This window comes from Diceros bicornis, chromosome 9, assembly GCF_020826845.1.
Source record: "Diceros bicornis minor isolate mBicDic1 chromosome 9, mDicBic1.mat.cur, whole genome shotgun sequence".
Taxonomy (NCBI): domain Eukaryota; kingdom Metazoa; phylum Chordata; class Mammalia; order Perissodactyla; family Rhinocerotidae; genus Diceros; species Diceros bicornis.
This window is the reverse complement of record NC_080748.1, coordinates 72,150,417-72,169,148: the sequence shown is the minus strand read 5'-3', so window position 1 is coordinate 72,169,148 and position 18,732 is coordinate 72,150,417. Positions and strand designations below refer to the sequence as shown.

Genomic DNA, 18,732 nt, shown 5'->3' with positions numbered 1-18,732 from the left:
CATGACTCCTCATGAGTCATCTTGGACCCCTCACTTCCTTCTATACTCCACATCACCCCTCTGGTGAACTCTAGCCCTGAACTGTCTCTTGAATCATTCTCACCTCTCCATGCCCATACTACTTTTCCCAATTCAGGCCTTCATCACCTTTTCTGTCGACTATCACAATGGCCTCCTGCCTGGTCTCCCTGCTTCTAGCCTCACCCCTTCTAAACTATCCACCATATGACTCCCCAGGTGATTTTCCTAAAAGATGTCTGATTGTTTCTCTTCCCCTTTTAAAGCCCTTTACTGGTTCTCCATCATCCACAGTGTGAAATCCATGTATCGTATCTTAACATACAAGATACCCCAGGATATGCTGTCCATCTCCTGCCACACCCGTCTTAGGAATACTCTGCTGGGATCATACCAAAAACACTTCACTGTGTTCCTCTGCCCAGAACGTCGTTTTTCTTAATCAGCCTGGAGAATTCCTCTTCACTAACATTTTAAACTAACCTTTTAACTTTCCTCCTCCAGCAGGCCAGGTCTGAGAGTTATGCTCCCATTCCTCCTGGTGGCATGCTTCCACTGTTGCATCTACTACACAGAATTGGATTTTATACCTATTTTTCCACTGGACTATGAGCTATTTGAGAGTAAACATAGATTCTTATTCATCCTTATTGTTGTTGTTATATTACAACCATATTGACTACCACTTATTGAATGCCAGGGGAAAAAACTAAGGTTTGGAGATATTGAGTGAACTTCTCAGAGCCATATGCCTAGTTAATGGCAGCACTGTGATTTAATCCTGAAGTTTTTATGGTCCAAAACCTGTGCTCTTTTCAAATAATGCACTACAATTTAGAGGTTTGCTGGTAATATTGCTACTACTAATAATAATTATTATAACTATTACTGTGAATCAAGCTTTGTACTAAATGCTTTCTATAATGATCAGTTTCTGAAAAATTGAGAATTGATCTGGTTTCAATTCTTTAACAGTTTAATATAAATAGTCCTTTTTAAAAAAATTTACTAAAGACACCTCATAAATTTGACAGGAGTATGGTGAAATATAAGTGGACCAGATGACCCATAATGCCCCTTCGAACCTAAGATTCTATGATTCTACAAACATTTTTTTTTTTTTTTGTGAGGAAGATCAGCCCTGAGCTAACATCGGTGCTAATCCTCCCCTTTTTGCTGAGGAAGACTGGCTTCTGAGCTAACATCTATTGCCAATCTTCCTCTTTTTTTTCCCCCAAAGCCCCAGTAGATAGTTGTATGTCATAGTTGCACATCCTTCTAGTTGCTGTATGTGGGACGCCGCCTCAGCATGGCCGGAGAAGTGGTGCGTCGGTGCCTGCCTGGGGTTCCGAACCCCGGCCGCCAGTAGCGGAGCGCAGGCACTCAACCGCTAAGCCTCGGGGCCGGCCCCGCTTGTCTATTTTCTTAAAGTCACCTTTTTATGAGAAGTTTTAAATTTTGATGGAGTTTAATGTATATTACGTAATATATATATTTTCCCCTAAAACTTTATGGTTTTAGCTTTTCTATTTAAGCCTATGGTCCACCTCTAATGTTGGTGTGTTTGATGTGAGTTAGGAGTCAAGGTTCATTTTTCATATGATTCTCCAATTATTTCAGCGCCATTTGTTTCAATTCCCACTGGGTTGCTTTGGTGCCTTTGTTGAAAATCAAATGCTTGTATAAGTTCAGGTTTATTTATCTATCCTTTAAAAAATGTAAATACTGAGCAATCAACATCTGGAAGTTTCTTTCTTAAAGATAATATCTTTGTTTAAACTTTACACACTGTGATCTGGATAAGAACTTCATAAGGAGGATGTAATGACTTCTAATAGCCTGTTAGAAAAATTGAGACCCTGTAAATTTAAAGTATGAATAGCGTCTCTCTTCTTTCAGGGATTTCACATTTGAATTGATAATCAAATATATTGGAATCCTTATTTGAAAATGAAAGGGGCCTGGGTCGGCCCCGTGCCTTAGTGGTTGGGTGCGCGCACTCCGCTGCTGGCGGCCCGGGTTCGGATCCCGAGCGCACACCGCTGCACCGCTTCTCTGGCCATGCTGAGGCGGCGTCCCACATACAGCAACTAGAAGGATGTGCAGCTATGACGTACAACTATCTACTGGGGCTTTGGGGGGAAAATAAATAAATAAATAAAAATTATTTAAAAATATATATATATAAATTCTTTAAAAAAAAGAAAATGAAAGGGGCCTTAAAAATGCAAAATAAAGAACTGCATTACTGCTCTTATATTTAAACGTCACCATATTTTATTACTTAATAAAGATGACCCGTTTCCTCTTATTTGAGTCTGATGGTTGAATGGCAAGGAGTGTTTATAGGAATTTAGTATATGAACTTAGATAAGTGACTTTCTTCCTTTATTTTTTGTTAGTAAAGAAAGAAAACTATGAAAAAAAAAGAAAGAAAAAAACTATATATGGAAATGGATGTTAACTACACTTGTGGTGATCATTTTGCAATATATACAAATATTGAATCATTATGTTGTACACCTGAAACTAATATAATGTTACATGTCACTTATACCTCAATAAAAAATTAAAGAAAGAAAAATAATTCTCAGATTGTTCCTATTACAACAGGGTATTGTAAAGATCAGCGGGTTTCAAGGAAATACTTTAATGAACCATATGGATAAAATGGTCAAAAATATACAGCATAAGATAGTTGATAAACACAAGGTGTTTTCACTGAACATCTGTGTAGCTGGTGTTCCCTTTTGTGTAAAAGCTTGTAACCAGTGTATTAACATTCTCTTTTATGTGATTTGGAGTTTGTTCTCTTTGCACTAATGAAGATAGAGAGAAACACACTGCTCCTTTACACTGAATACATTCAGGCAGGTGAAAGGGCACAGTGCGTGTCAGTCTTTCATGGCAGCCTCCGCTAAGCTTGCCAACCCTGGTGGGTTTGCCTGCTCTTGACTCCGGTAATTCAATAGCCTCTTTCCTTCCGGTAGGGATTGCCTGACCACTTACAGACTAACATGAGTCTTTATCTCATGCCACTCATAGATCTTGTGGTTTAAATACAAAGAATTTTAACATCCTTCATATCCCAAAATAAACAGTGGCTCTGGAAATGTCACAGGGCTTTCACTGCACAGGAAGTGAATTTAAATAATTCATGGTGCATTGAGGAAACTCTCTGATGCTCCCCCGTCCCTCCAGTTTTCACGAACAAACAAATATAAGTGCTTAGAAATGTGAACCTAATAGCACACTTTCTAGTTGGTGTTGGTGGGCATTAAAAATCATTATATGAATGTGGCCTGATGTTTTAATAGTGAAATTTATGCACTCATAATATCTTTTTTTGATTTAAGTATAACAAAGTCAGTATTTTAAATAATGAGTGACCTTCCATTACAATTATATTAGGTTTGACTCTAGGATAATTTACGTTTTCCTCACCGTAATTATTAAAAACAGTACCAAATGATCAGATCTAAGATCTAATAAGGTAGTTTCGAGGGAGAGCTATCTCTTGCTAAAACAGGAAATAACAATGTTAAATCCAAAACTATTTGAAACAAATAATAGCAAAATCAGAATCCTAATTGTTATCTGTTACTTGTATACAAGCCCTGGCTATGACCAGGGATCTTGGCACAATTTGTTCAGAGTAGGGAAAGAAAAAAGACTATCAGTGTCCTACAAAACACATTTAGGGAATGGAAAGGGACCACTTGTGCATGAATGCAGCCTCATGAATCCAAAAATACTAAGAGTTACAGGAAAGTCAGGTGACTAAATTATTCCAGCCTGAAGGCAGGCTCACCCAGTAGCTAAGAATTCTACTATGGAGGATTGGAGTTCCTGGTGCCCTTGACGGTACAAAAAAATACCATATTAATAAGGCTAATGGTTGTTAACAATTCCTTTCAAGCCCTGTTTTCTATGTAACATGGCACATGCTTTTGAAAGAAGCGTGTTTATTCACTTCAATTAGTTGGAAATCTCACTTGCCACGGAAGAAATATTTCACAAGATTTGGTGAAAACACTCCCAATCATGGGAAAGGAAAGCACCACTAACTCATTGGTTGAAGAAATAAATCCATAAGCAAAGCAAGAAGAGATTTTAATAGCATCTGTTGAATTTTCTTCTCCTGATTGTTTTGAGGACTTTGTTTTCAATTTAGAAATTTATGGGTAATAGCATGCTTTACATGATCATATTCACACAAAAATATTAGGAAAAACTAGGTGTGGACAGTAATATCTCACTGACTCAACCAGCTCTACATTAAAAAAAAATCTTTGTTTCTAGCTTTGTTTCGAAAAGAAACAAAACATCCCCAATTGGCCATCAATCGGTCATATATATTGGCACATATTCTAAGTCTCTGTAGACAATCAATTCTTGCTATGTTCAAGCTCTAAGATCAGTTTGTGTGGTGTCTTAATGACCTAGCAAATTCCTCTCTTTAACTAAGTGTTATCATCTTATTGAATGAACTTTTTTTCTTGCCAACTACCCATTTAATAAAATGGCCCAATAGTGCAGTCAAATCTCATTGTTTGATTTTGCTGTGGTGTCCTTGTTTCTGCTGCCATGAGGGCCACACTTGACCAGTGGGGACGTGCTACCTCTCCTTACAGTCAGCTTCACTCAATTTGGCTGTCAGTTCTTTGGGAGAAGAAAATCATCATGTTTATTTCTATTTGATCTCACTTGTTACTAATATATTATCTGAATTTAAGTTTTAGCAGATGATTCATTCATCTAGCTCTTGGCTTCCTTTAGCTGATATCTTTATTTGCCGTACTGTGTGTAAAAACCAAGAAATATTTGACACCAAAATGTATGTTTAACTTGCACGTGGTGACATTATAGAGATACAGTCACATAGGGGAAGAAAAAAGATTTTGAACAAAGTATGCAAATAAGTATTTCATGTAGCCCCAAAACACACTCTCAGATCACCACACCTGATCATAGAATCAGAAAACCTCCAGATTGCCACCCATCATAGAAGTCAGTAGTTCAGCATACATCCAATTCAACTATAGCAGTTGACAAGCAAAAAACTTGCCGCTACAAATGCCACATTCCTCTTAGAGTGAATGGCTGCGGCTGACACTGGATGAAGGTGTGCTTTGCTTTTGGATCCACAGAATTGCACATGGCCATAAGGTGATATACGTTGACTACAGACTGTATTTTTAGATCAGAACTTTGAAGAAAGAAGGTAAATGTCTGAGTAAAGATGGTAGACATACATATTTACATTTGCTTCCTTCTGAAACTCCACCAAAAAGACAGTAAACAAATTTTTTTAAATTATTGCATAAAACCATCAAGAACAAAGAGGTGGTAGGGGAAACAAGAACATAAAATTTTGGAATCTGGAAATAAGATTCTCAAATGGTAAGCTGCCGACAGAAATGAGAGTTAGCAATAAGAGAAGCCAAGAAACAACCCGAATTATACTGTAGGACTGCCACAATTAGAAGGTCACAGGCATCTTTGGAAGAAGGAGACACAAGGGGGGCTGAAAACAGGAAGAGTGGCTGAAAATCTATTAAGAAGTTTGACACTCATATTTCCTACTCAACCCTGCTCAATGGGGAAAATGCAAACGGGGTATGGGATAGTGCAGGCACCTAAAGCTAGATGCAGGCTGTTTAGCCAATTTTCGTTAAGATATTCTGCAGTTAGGAACAATCCAAGAATCTCAGTGACTGTCAACAATAAAAGTTTATTTCTTGCTCATATTACATGTCACTTTGGATCAGAGACAACCCACAGAATTGGAGAAAATATTTGCACATCTGACAAGGGTCTAGTATCCAGAACATATAAAGAGCTCTTACAACTTAATAATAAAAAGACAACTCAATTTAGAAATTTGCAAAGGATTTAAATAAACATTTCTCCAGAGAAAATATATAAATGGCCAGTAAACACATGAAATGATGCTCGACGTCATTAGTCATTAGGAAAGTACAAATCAAAACCACAATGAGAAACCATTTCACACCCACTAAAGATAGCTTTAATAAAAAAAATGGAAAATAACAAATGTTGGTGAGGATGTGAAGAAATTATAACCCTCATTCATTGCTGGTTGGAATGTAAAATGATGCAGCCACTGTGGAAAACAGTCTGGCAGTTCCTCAAAAAGTTAAACATATAATTACTATATGACCCAGCAATTCCTCTCCTAGGTATATACCCAAGAGAATTGAAAACATAAGTTCACACAAAATCTTGTATTCAAATGTTCTTAGCAGCATTATTCATAATAGCCAAATAGTGGAAACAACCCAAATTTCCATCAACTGATGAACGGATAGACAAAATGTGGTATTGGGAAATTGGGAAGAAATGAAATTATTGTTATTCAATGACTACATATAATCCATTGTCTGTATAGAAAACCCAAGAGGATCTATAGATAGGTTATTAGTATTAACAGGAGAGTTTAACAAGTCTATTGACTCCAAAGTCAACATAAAAAATTAATTAAATTTCTATGTGGGGCCGGCCCCCTGGCTTGGCTGGCGGTTAAGTGCGCAAGCTCCGCTGCCGGCGGCCCGGGTTCGGATCCCGGGCGCCCACCGACACACTGCTTCTCTGGCCATGCTGAGGCCGTGTCCCACGTACAGCAACTAGAAGGATGTGCAGCTATGACATACAACTATCTACTGGGGCTTTGGGGGGAAAATAAATAAATAAATAAAATCTTTAAAAAAAATTTCTATGTGAATGTGGCCAACAGTTTAAAAAATAAATTTTTTCCATTAAAAAATAGAATTAAAATTATCAAATAACTAGAAATAAATTTTAAGAGAGATGTTCAAGATCTTTATGCAGGGAGCCTTAAAATATTATTGAATGCAATTAAAGAAGATTAAAATAAAACAATATACCATCAGTCCTGCTCTGACTTTATGTGGGTCCTGGGCCAAGAACACAAATGGAGGTCTGCATATCATATGTTTAAATATTTAAAAGTTATGACTATAGCCAACAACTGGGTAAGTAAAATGTAATCTATTCTCCTATACTGACAAGTGTATCTTGGACCCCATTATGTGTGAAAACGGCATCCTGGTAATAGAAAAATCAGCTTTTAAAAAAACTAAAATAAATCAGTGGCACAATTCTATGCAATTGCATTGAATCTTAAGCCAAAACTAGGTCAAAATAATCCCAAAGAGCTTACCTCCAGCTTTTCCAACTCTTCAGAGGTCTGAGGCCAACCTGCGGCACCCAGCTCCTTCCTTCACAGAGGAAGGTGTCTTACAAAATACTAAGAGGAACTTTGTTGCTGACAGTTCTCGAGGAGTTAGTCTTTCATGTTTGAGCTAAATGCTTCTGTAGTTTGGGAAACTTAAAGGTCTGAAGGTTACCACTGAGATTAAAGGAAATCTTTGGAGATGTGGTTCTCACTGGAACAGAGCTCCCTACACTGCATGAAGTAATAGAAATTGGCTGAAGCATTTACACCCACTCAATTTGAAAAGTTTCATATGGACCCCCACCACTGAGAAGTCAAGGCGGCGGCCCACTGGAGGTAAGCACAAGTATGTACTGTGATGTTACCAACCTAGGCAAGGATAGTTTATTAGGATTCCATAATGTAAATGATTCTAGGTTTCTTACTTATAAAGATGGACAGTAGAGTTTAAATTCCAGGGTCTTTTTTGTAGCATTAAAATAAGTATATTTTGAAATTTAGAGAAGTAATGTTGCACTTTAATTTTATAAACTATGACCATGAAATTATTTCTATGCCTAGCATTCTTTTAGTAGCCCTATGATTAAATAAGAAGGTATGCCTTTTGGAATTTTAATCTTAATAAAAATTTTAATGCTTTAAAATAAGAATTCTAATGCCAGTGTTAGAGAACTTTTTGCCAATTCAATAAAGATAAGAAAAACTAAAATCCAGTTACCGAAATAAGGAAATTCACTAACATTAGATGTTTTGTATATGTCAGACACTGTGCTAAGCACTTTATGTACGTTATCAAATTTAATTATCAAAACAACCCTGTGAGGTAAATATCACCCCCATTTTACAGATGAAGAAACTGAGAAGAAACAAAGAATGGAATTATGATTTCGATCCAGGCAGCCCTCTTTGGTTACAACATCCACAAATCCTTCTATCACACTAGTTGTTTTTGTGACCAAAGAAATGGCTTTGATTAAACTTTAATTTCTAGTGAGATTAATTTTTATGATGATTTCTAACTATGATGGTCCTCTCTTATACCCCCTATTTTAAAATACACAGAAATGAGTTTTGTTACTGGGCGTCATATATATTTAAATATTAAAAGTTGCTTAAATCATATCAAGCGTAATGTATACGTAATATACCATATGGAAAATCTATTTTAATAGAGAATATTTTGCATAAAATCAATCTACATGGGCTGAAAGCTTTTATTAACCTGTATAGCTTAACCTGGTATTATTCTGAATTTGTTAACATGGTGGTGTCTATTATCAGGCATGTGGATGTTCTCACTTGAGCACATGTATGCATGTTCATCTACACGCACACACACACACACAGAGTATATTCCTCAAATTACATTTTGAAGGAAAATACAAAGTCATTATTGTAAGAGTAACGCTTTCTTTGCACTTGAGGTTTTCATATGCTTTTTATATCCGATTTTCATAGATGGTTTACATAGATGACTCTCATTTACTTCCTATCTTATTCTTTAAGTCCTGTCCCCCCCTTCCCTCTTCATCTAGACCCTGAGATGCTCGGAGTATTTTTATAGCACCTTATCTTAATTTATATTTAATGGTATTGCCTTCTATTAACCCCTTTATTTGTTGTCTTAAAACTCATCCACGTGCCTACGACAAAGAATTGTTCCTTATGGCAGTATGGTGTGCTGGAAAAAGTTATGAACAAAGAGCTAGAAGAATGGTAGCCTGAGCAGCCTAAGGTAGCCTGTTTCTGCCACTTACTACCCTATGACCTTGGGCAAATTTCTTCACCTCTCTGGCCTCAGTTTCCACATCTGTAAAATGGAAATAATACCTCTCATGTTTACTTGCAGGGCTATTATGAAGATGTGGAATGATAAACTGCTGCATAATTAATAGGTAACTGTAGAGAAGACTGCCATATCAATTCTTCCTCTTCTTTAAGAAATGAACAAACCCCAGATTTTGATATTCTTGCCTGAAGCACGAAGCCTGGATGCAATGGCTACAGCCGCCATCTTGTGACCAGACAAGAGAAAGGCTCACAGAACCACAGAGACCTTACTTCTGCCTTCCCAACCCCTGGACCAGCTCTGGGCCACAAACCTTCAGATTTCTTGTTTGGTAAGAGAAAAATAAACCCCAGATGTTTAAGCCACCATTACCTGTATCTTCTGTTAAGTGCAAGTAAACTCAATTCCTACCTGAGGCACAAACTGCTAATGAGCTTGTATGATGTGCCTGGCACTGTACTGAACACCTGACAAGTATTATGCTCTTTAATGCCCAGGACAGCCCTCCTACAGGAACTGAGGTATAGAGAGATGAAACAATTTACCCAATGTCACATGGCTTCACTGATGGATGTCACGTACCCACAGAGGCCTCAACAATTGACTCGGTTATTTAATTATTCTCAGAAATATGATACAAGATCACACTCTAAACCAAAATATTTTTTGCAACCAACGTCTGCCAACAACTCTATAGCTCTAGTCACATCAACGTCATTGAGTCACTCTGGGTCCATTTTGCAGCTAATCTGTCTTGGAGCCGTCATCAGGAAGTGGCACTTTCTAAAATCAGACATTCTATGTCTGGAATTTTTTTCCTTAATGGCTGCAAGTGGTAAGTCCAGGTTTTGCAAATGTTCCCATATCAATAATTATGGATATCATCCATGATAGAACTTTGGGATCTAGCTCATCAAATTTTTCTGGGTGTTAGAGTGGACCCAGACTGTTTGAATAAAATCTTGGCCCTGCTCTCAAGGATTCTCTGTGACAATGTGATAATGATAAAAATAATGGTATCTCAACATTTATTGAGTGCTAAGGATGTTAGGCACAATTCTAACCACTTTACACGCATACACTCATTCTATCCTCATAAAAACTCTGTGCAGGTAATATAATAATCTCCATTTTTCAGGGGAGGAAACCAAGGCCAAGAAATGTTAAGTTAATTGTCCCAAATTTCTGAACTGCTAATAAGTGACAGAAAAGGAATTTGAACCCTGGAAGGCTGGCTGTAAGAGTATGTCCTGTCTAATAAGAGACTATTCATTGATTATCAAAGCATACACTCAATCTCTTGATTGGTAACATGGAAGAGCTACATTTCAGAGTCTTGTCAGAAAACTCTCACTGCATGCTATAAAGCGTGGTATCAAGATTGAGTATTCATTGAGAATTTTCTGAAGAATATGAGTGTATCTGTATTCTTCGCTCAAGTCAGCATCATCATTTGGGACTGCATTGCTTTGGTTCCCTTTAGAATTGACTGTACCATGTTTTGGCACTTTGCAATTGACTTGCTTTGAGCGATGGTACAGGAAAATTTGACAGGCTTTTGTGTTTACTGTAATGATCTCATTGGAAGTGTTTTCTGCTCCACCACACAACGTCATTATGGGTGTGAAGGACAAACAATCCCACACAAACTGACTAAAGCAAAATTGAAAATTATCGGCTCATGGAATTGAAAAGTCTGGATGTGCTTCAAAGACGGCTTGAACCATACTCAAATGATGTCAGTAGAATTTACTTTTTCTCATTCCATTTCTCTTTATCTTGATCCCATTCTCAGATAAACTCTGCTCTTGAGATCTCTAAATAGCAGCAGCAACTCCAGGACTAATGCCTTCTCATGTGCAAGTTCAAAATCTCTTTCCCAGAAGTCCAAGCGGTCTTATCAGCTCTGGTTGGGTCATGTGCTTATTTCTGAACCAATCCCTGTGGCCAGAGGAATGCAATGCATTCAATAGTCTTGTCTGAGACACGTATTCAAGCCCTGGTAGGGGGGAAGAGTGAAGTCAAATCCAAAAGATTCACATAGATCCTGGGTGAGTAGAGGATGACCCCCAGAGGAAAACTGTGTTTAGTTATCAGAATAAGAGTAGATGAACGCTGGGCAACAAAACCAGCACACTCCACTACAGTCCACTCCATATATCTGTGGGAGAAATTCTGGCTTGATTTTGTTTTATGGACACTGTGATCATTGTACTTGATTGTTTTCCCCATATGGTAAGAAGGAGGCTTGGCGCCATATCTGCTGACCACCTCCATTAACTGTAAAAGACCTATGACATGCAGGTAGTAAGCTTCATTTCATTTTCCTAATATTATTTTCTCCTTATATTTCCTGCCTCATCTATTCATGTTTTCTTTTATATTGTATATATTTTTATAAGCTGCTATAAAATTCTTGTGGAAAGAAATGTTATTTTTTACATTGGATATGTTAATACTGTCTAAATGTCCAAGCTAAAGATTCCAATAGCCAATATCTTCCCAGAAAAGATTACCACAGCTATTAATAGGATTCCTATTTATAATTCTACCAGAAAAAATAGAACATATTTTAGTCTCTGCCTAGACCAATCATTCTTGTCTGACAATTTTCTATTTAGCTTTTAAGATACAATTTAACTATCAACTTTCCTTCCTTGATTGGACCCTTCTCTGATCGCCAGATCCCCAAGGTCAGTAGCTGTTCATCCCATCGTGCTCCTATTATTTGTTTGTCTGTAGGAAGAGCTTCCAGAGGGAAAGGGCTGCCTCATTCATGTCTGTGTCTCCAGCTCCCAGCACAGTGCAGGAGTAAGTGCCCAGTAAAAGTCCATGAAAGAAAGGAAGAAAAGAAGAAAGGTGGAAAGGAAGGAAGGAAGATGGGGAGGAGGGAAGGAAGAGTAAGAAGGGAGGAAGGAAGGAACAAACGAATGAAGGAAAAAAGTGAAGGAAGGAAAGAATGAGGAACCTGAAGGAGGGAAGGAAAGAACAAGGAACTTGAAGGAAAGAAGGAAAGAAGGTAGAGAATGGCTTCATCACAAGTGACTCGATGGGTGAATATTGCCTGTGGTTAGTGGATGTGGTTAGTTATGTATCTGGCAGGAAGAGACCCTCCCCCACCATAAGTTCTGATTAATTTCATAATTTGTATAGTAAGGATTCATAATATAAGTGTGAAGACCATAAGGAGCTAGGATTCCCGTTGGTGCCCTTCTACGTATACACAGAGATCCAGTCATTTTCTTAGCTGCCTGACAGGTTTGTTGCTGCCCCAAAGAATTCCTTGAGAATGGCAGAGGGACCGGAATCTTGTCTCATATTTGTTTGCCTAGTAACAGAGGCTTCAAGGGGTTTTAGAAATTGGTTTTCTTTGAGAATCACTTAAGTTTCCCATTTCCGTGTAAATATTTTTGGTAAAAACATTATCCTCTTGGATTTCAGAGGAAGTTAAAAAAAGAAAGCTTGAAAGCATTCACAAAGTACCATGCTCTCGAAACACAGCCCCTCGTTTGAAGGTATGTCTCTTTGGTCTGAATCCAAATTCTTCAGTCAACACAAACCTGAAGTCTAGTGCTCCTTCTCTGTGAATCCTTTCTGCCCCAAGCAATGATCTTCAAAGTTCTCTGAGGGTTGGATTTGCGCGTTGTTCCTTATATTTTATAACACTGTTTAATCTGTCTGAAGATTTAGAATGTAATGATACTACTGTACAGATATCATAGCATTGGGCCAACTGATACAGATGAGAAATATTCTATTACTGTGAAGTTCTAGTTCTTTCCTATTGTTTAGTCAGTATACATTTATAGCAATTACTCATTTGGATTTTTTTTTTCTTTTTTTTTTTTTTTCGTGAGGAAGATTAGCCCTGAGTAACATCTGTTGCCAATCCTCCTTTTTCTGCTTGAGGAAGATTTTCCCTGAGCTAATATCCATGCCAATCTTCCTCCACTTTGCATGTGGGACGCTGCCACAGCATGGCTTGATGAGTGGTGTGCAGGTCCGAGCCTGGGATCCAAACCTGCGAACCCTGGGCCACCAAAGTGGAGTGTGGGAACCCAACCACTACGCCACCAGGCTGGCCCAATTGAATATTTTAACACATATTATTTTGAAATTATAAAACAGATTTTTATTTTTTAAAAAAATTAAAAACAAGCCAGCTTGGGATACTTGCCATTTTCCCCATCCAATAGTTATTAAGAATGCACTTATCTGACAGCTTGAAAAGTCAAACCTATTAGTTCTGAAAGGAAAACTCTCGTAAAAACACCACCACAAAATCTTTCCCAAAATAGCCTGCCAAACCCTCCTTACCCAGTACAAACAACAAACTCCAGGCCTTCCTTCACATATTTTTCTTCTGGTGAGTTGACTATTTTAAAAATGTGTAAAATAGCAATGTTGGACCCATTGTCTGCATCGTGGCCATCAACGACCACAAGAGCTAACTTACCAAATAAATAACTTTGCTTATTAGAACAAGGAACTAGACATCATTTTTATAGGTTTCCTCAGTGTGGGGATTTTATAGCACCTAGTTTTAGTGCTTACATTTCAAACAAAAAAAAGAACTGAATTTCTGTCAGAAAAGTGGTGCATAAAGGAAAGTAGACTTTGAAGTCAATTTGGAGCCAAATAGGCACAAGTTCAGCAGAGGATTAGAAAGAAACTCTGTTCTCAAGCCAGTCAAGGTCCAGGGTTTCAGCATGTGGCGCTCGTCCCTCTGGGCCAGTGCTCCACAAGCCGCCATCAAAGGAACCAAGCTGGAACCACCACTTCCCCGGTGCATTGAATCAGAAGAAGGCTGGGTGTTGGACAAAGAAAAGGCAGAAGAGAAAAGAACCCAAGACTTCTCGAATACTCCAGTTTCTCTTCCTTAGGGATGCAGACTCAGAGCCTCACTTCATGCAGTGGGAAGACCCATACCCATGCCACAAAAAGTCGTCACTCTTTTCTTGCGTGTAACATTTTTCTTTCCTAAAAAAAAACTAGTAATGATTGCAAGTTGCAGCCAAGTGTCTTGCCAGCTCTTCCTCCACAGTGTATTTCAAATCTTTTTACTCCTTTCCATCTTCAGTGCCACCCTCGTGAGTCCATGTGACATCACTTCACACCTGAGACAATGCAATGGCCTCTACACTTGCCCCATCACCTTAAAATTAGTTCCTCACACAGTAACTAGAGAGAGCGTCTTAACACAGACATCAAATCATGTCACATACACCCCTTACCTGTTTAAAACTCTTCAATGGCTTTCCGTTTCTCTTGAAAGAACATCTAAATGCTTTGCCTTGACTTACAAAGCCCACCATTATCTGATCCATGGCTCTTCTTGGCCTCTATCTCCCTCACTCACTGCTCTCTAACCACCCTCATCTGCTGACAGTTCCTAGAAGACCCTCAGGTCACCCTACTGCCACTGCACTTCTTGAAACTTCTGTCTGAAACACTTAACTTGACTCTTTTCAAACTTTGAGTCTTCGTTTAAATCTTGTCTCCTTAGAAAGGACACTTCCCATCACCCTACATAAAAAAATAGCCCAATTCCTCTACCCCATTATCAACGACGTGCTGGCAAATGTTTAACAACGAACTGTTTGGAGAAGGAAGAGAATCTCTGATTGCTAGTGTTTGCTTATTTCTCTGGTGTAAATACTGTTACCATAGCCAATTTCAAGCTACCATGACATCCAGGAGCTGGCGAAAGTTCTGAAATGTAACAATCAGCTCTTGTGAGCCAGTGTGAGCTGGCTCTGGCACGCCACTGCGTTACTGTCTGTCACATGTGACTGCTTATTTTCTTCCTGGCACTCATGAAAAGCTGAAATAGTGTGTATTTGTTTGTATGTTTATTTTCTTGTTCGTCTCTATAGCTTATAGACAGAAATAAAAACATAAGGTCTATGAGAGAGGGTCTATATCAACCCCAGCCCAATTCTTATCAATGTAGTAAGTTTTCAAAAAATATTTATGAATTAATGTTAAGAGCTCATTCCACGTGTGAGGGTTTTCTTTTTCACAGCCTTTTCCTTTTCCTAGCTTTCCTAAACCAAAAAAAATTATTTCCTTATTTCAGGGAAAAAAGTCTTTTTCCTGCTTTTACAATCCAGAAGTCCAAGAAGGAGATAGGATGTTGGGTGAGGAGAGCGTGGAAGGAGAGAGGGCTGAAGTGTAATACAGGTTAAAAGGGTGTCGTATGGTATGAAGTGGAATGAGTGTGTAGCTCGAACCCCTCAAGTGAAATCATTTTTAGTCTTTATGTTAATTAGAAAATGAGCTTGTCTTCAGTATAGAGCATGTCCTTCCTTTCGTTATGTAAAATGTAAAATTTTTCCTTCGCCCCTGTGTGTCCACTGCCTAGCACAGAGCCTGGCAATAGTGGGTACTCAAATACTTATTGAGTACTAAATAATGCGGAAGCTCTTGACTTTGGCTTATAAGGGCCATTCTACAATGGTAGGAAAGTTCCAAATTCAAGCTAATAAAACATTTATTGAGTGTGTACCATGGATTGGTAAAAAACTTTAGGTGCTTCCCGTGTGTGGACAGCTAGAGTTTCTGCATTCTGGTTGAGTCCACTCTCCCGAGTAAGCCCATGCGGACATGAAGTGCAGGCACAGAAGTGCCACCTCCCAGCTCACCTGAAAGCATAGGTGGCAGAGAGAAGATGGCATCAGGTGTCTGGGAGTGGATGGCACAGGGCAGCTGCAGCCCTGTGCCTCTGGAAAATTCCCAGGACAGCAAACTGTGTGGCAGAAAATAAGCTATTGTCCTTGGGTGAAATCATCTAACTCAAAAGGAGTTACAACATTCACCAGGCCTGCATTCGCCCATGTCTCCCTTCCAGGCCTCGTCATGGGTTAGCCAAACATGTTGCTCCCATTTACATGAAAGAAGAAAGAGAGACAGAGTGAGGAAGGGAGGGAGGGAGGAAGGAAGGAAGGGAGGAAGGAAGGGAGAGAATCTGTACATTAAATGGCTTATATACACAATGGAATACTACTCAGCCATAAGAAACAATGAAATCCAGCCATTTGTGACAACATGGATGGACATTGAGGGTATTATGCAAAGTGAAATAAGTCAGAGGGAGAAGGTCAAATACCATACTTCCTTCATTAAGTAGTATATAATAACAACAATAAACAAACACACAGAGACAGAGATTGGATTGGTGGTTACCAGAGGGGAAGGGGGCAGGGAGGAGGGCGAAAGGGATAATTCGGCACATGTGTGTGGTGATGGGTTGTAATTAGTATTTGGGTGGTGAACATGATGTTATCTATGCAGAAATGGAAGTATAATGATGTACACCTGAAATTTAGACAATGTTATAAACCAATGTTACTGCAATAAACAAAAAATAAAATAATTAAATAAATAAATAAATGGCTTTTCCTAGTGCTGCTATTGGCCTGGGTCTGAGACACCACCGAGAGGAATCCTCATCCCTTTCTCTCACCTATGCCTACTGCAGAAAACTCTTGCACAAACGAATGTTTTTCTGTGAAACCAGTTCCCTTCATATCACCCAAGTTTCTCAACACTTGTTTCTGTTAATAAACAGACGTAGGTTTGAAAGGTCTCCTTGTTTCAGGCATCTTTTGTTCTTTCTTTTTTGTTGTTTGCCATTCTATCATAGGCTTTGCTTTTTTCGCCTAAAGAAAATCCCACAGTGGCTTCGACAAATGATACTAATCTGTATTTATAGTATCTCACGTTACTTAACGCTGTTTTTGTTTCTCACAGCTGACTGACTTTTGGTTGTATGAAAAGATTGGACAAGGTTGTCTCAAAACTGGTTGTCAAATCCTAAATTTTGTAGATGTTCCAAGCATCTTTAAGCTTTAAAAACTAATCCCTGCAGTGCTAAATGTTTTATTTTCTATAAAATTCTTATGCTTGATAAATACATCATATTCATAGGGTACTTTTTCATTAGAGTTCAACTACTTTACCTTTTGTGGCTGACATGGCCTTTCCCACTCCCTGAAAGCTTTCTCACTACCCTTGTTTTATACTTGGAGAAGGATCAAGGTCTGAATACCTTGCCTCAGGTAGTAAGGCAGTCAGTAATAGAGGTAAGTCTCCAACAAACCAGCATATCTTATCACTTTAATTTCCTAGCAACACAATTTATGAATTTACCAATATTGAAAGATTTCTTTGATGTGCAAAGACATTTTACACGATTAAAAAAACAGTTAAATTTTCATATTATATAGGAGAATATATATATAATAATAAGTCATAAAAAGAATTTCTAAAATGCAGAGCCTAGTAAAAATTAGGGTAAGGCAAATCAGGAAGGGCTTAACGAATAAGCAGGCAATCGAATGTTCAAGAATCAATTGTGTGTAGAGATAAGATCCTCAGCCTTAAGAAGTTTACTCATACTTGCAACCTGGGAAAACAGAGAACAAATGTTCTCTAACTGATGTTGACACAAAAAGCTAGCTAGCGTCTTTGTGCAAAATACAAAGGTCTGCAAAATGGCAAAGTGAGGAATGAATTCATCAACATTAAAGCGCGCACAGAGCGTCAGGAGGATAGTGAATATGTGCATTGACAGGGAAGCGGAAGATTGGCCTAAGCAAAACTCAGAGGTAGATATTTCCAAATTTTATCCCTTGAGAAACATCCTTGCTTGTAAGCCAGATTATCCATTTCATTCCGGTTGTCTCCACCAGGGGAAGGGGAAGAAACACTACCACATTCCATGCGACTCGCCTCCATTTCAGAAGCAGTGGTGTGCTGGGACCCACTGGCAAAGGCTCAGGAGAGCTTTCTCATTGTTAAAATTCTAGGAATTTTGGGAGGCCATTGACAGCACGTAGGTAGGTTGCAATTTGCAAAAGTGGGAGTATTTACACCACAGAAATCAGCAAATGCTACAAATCAGCCCCCCAGGCCCACCCCACCCACCAGTTGATAAACACTTAGCAGCACACCTGGAAGATAGGTGTTTTACAGTGAGGGAGCTATTATGGTAGTTGCCTGTGGAAGAGAGAGGAGATGACTGGAGGGGGCAGAAGAAACAGAGTAAGGAGTCAGAGGTGGGGACAACAAAGACAAGGGTGGCAGGAAACTACCAACACCTTCAAGAAGCATGAATGAGTGACCTGGGCATCAAGAGGAAAGAGAGGTGTCTGGAGGGGAGTGGAATCACTTACTTTATACCTCTGGGTGAAGGCAGATTTGCTTAGAGCTTTGCATTATGTGAGTGCTGAATTAAGATTCTTTAAAACTCTGATTGTATTCTGCCCCACCCCTAACATTTTTATGAAACTGAAATTATTGTGGCTTTTGCTATATGGCCTGACGACTTGTTTCTCTGTCCATTGGAGCAGATCCTAAGCAATTCTTAAAGAATTTTGGCCCTGCCTGCAGATACTCCTGTTGCTCACCTCTGAATTAAGGTAGCGATGATCTCATTACACTCAATTTTCATGGAAGGATGTCAGCTCTTTGCCCCCTGCTGGACTCCCTGTAAAGTGTATAGGTCCATATTTGATTGGCCACACCGTGTGGCTGACCTTCCTATACTTTTCATTGTTGAACAGATCTAGCACATCCAATACCATGTTCATGATCTGTCCCCCAAAACCTGCCTCTTCTCCTACATTCCAAACCTGCTTATAATTATCTAAGTAGTTACCCAAAATAAAAACTTGGGCATCATCTCTGGTTTCTCTGTCTCCCT

At 38.7% G+C, this 18,732-nt stretch overlaps 1 protein-coding gene across 1 annotated transcript in view; it reads right to left on the bottom strand.

The window, feature by feature from the left end:
- The window catches only part of CLDN10 (claudin 10), a 100,329-nt gene that overhangs the window by 34,862 nt on the left and 46,735 nt on the right, over positions 1-18,732 (bottom strand). The window lies entirely within an intron of this gene.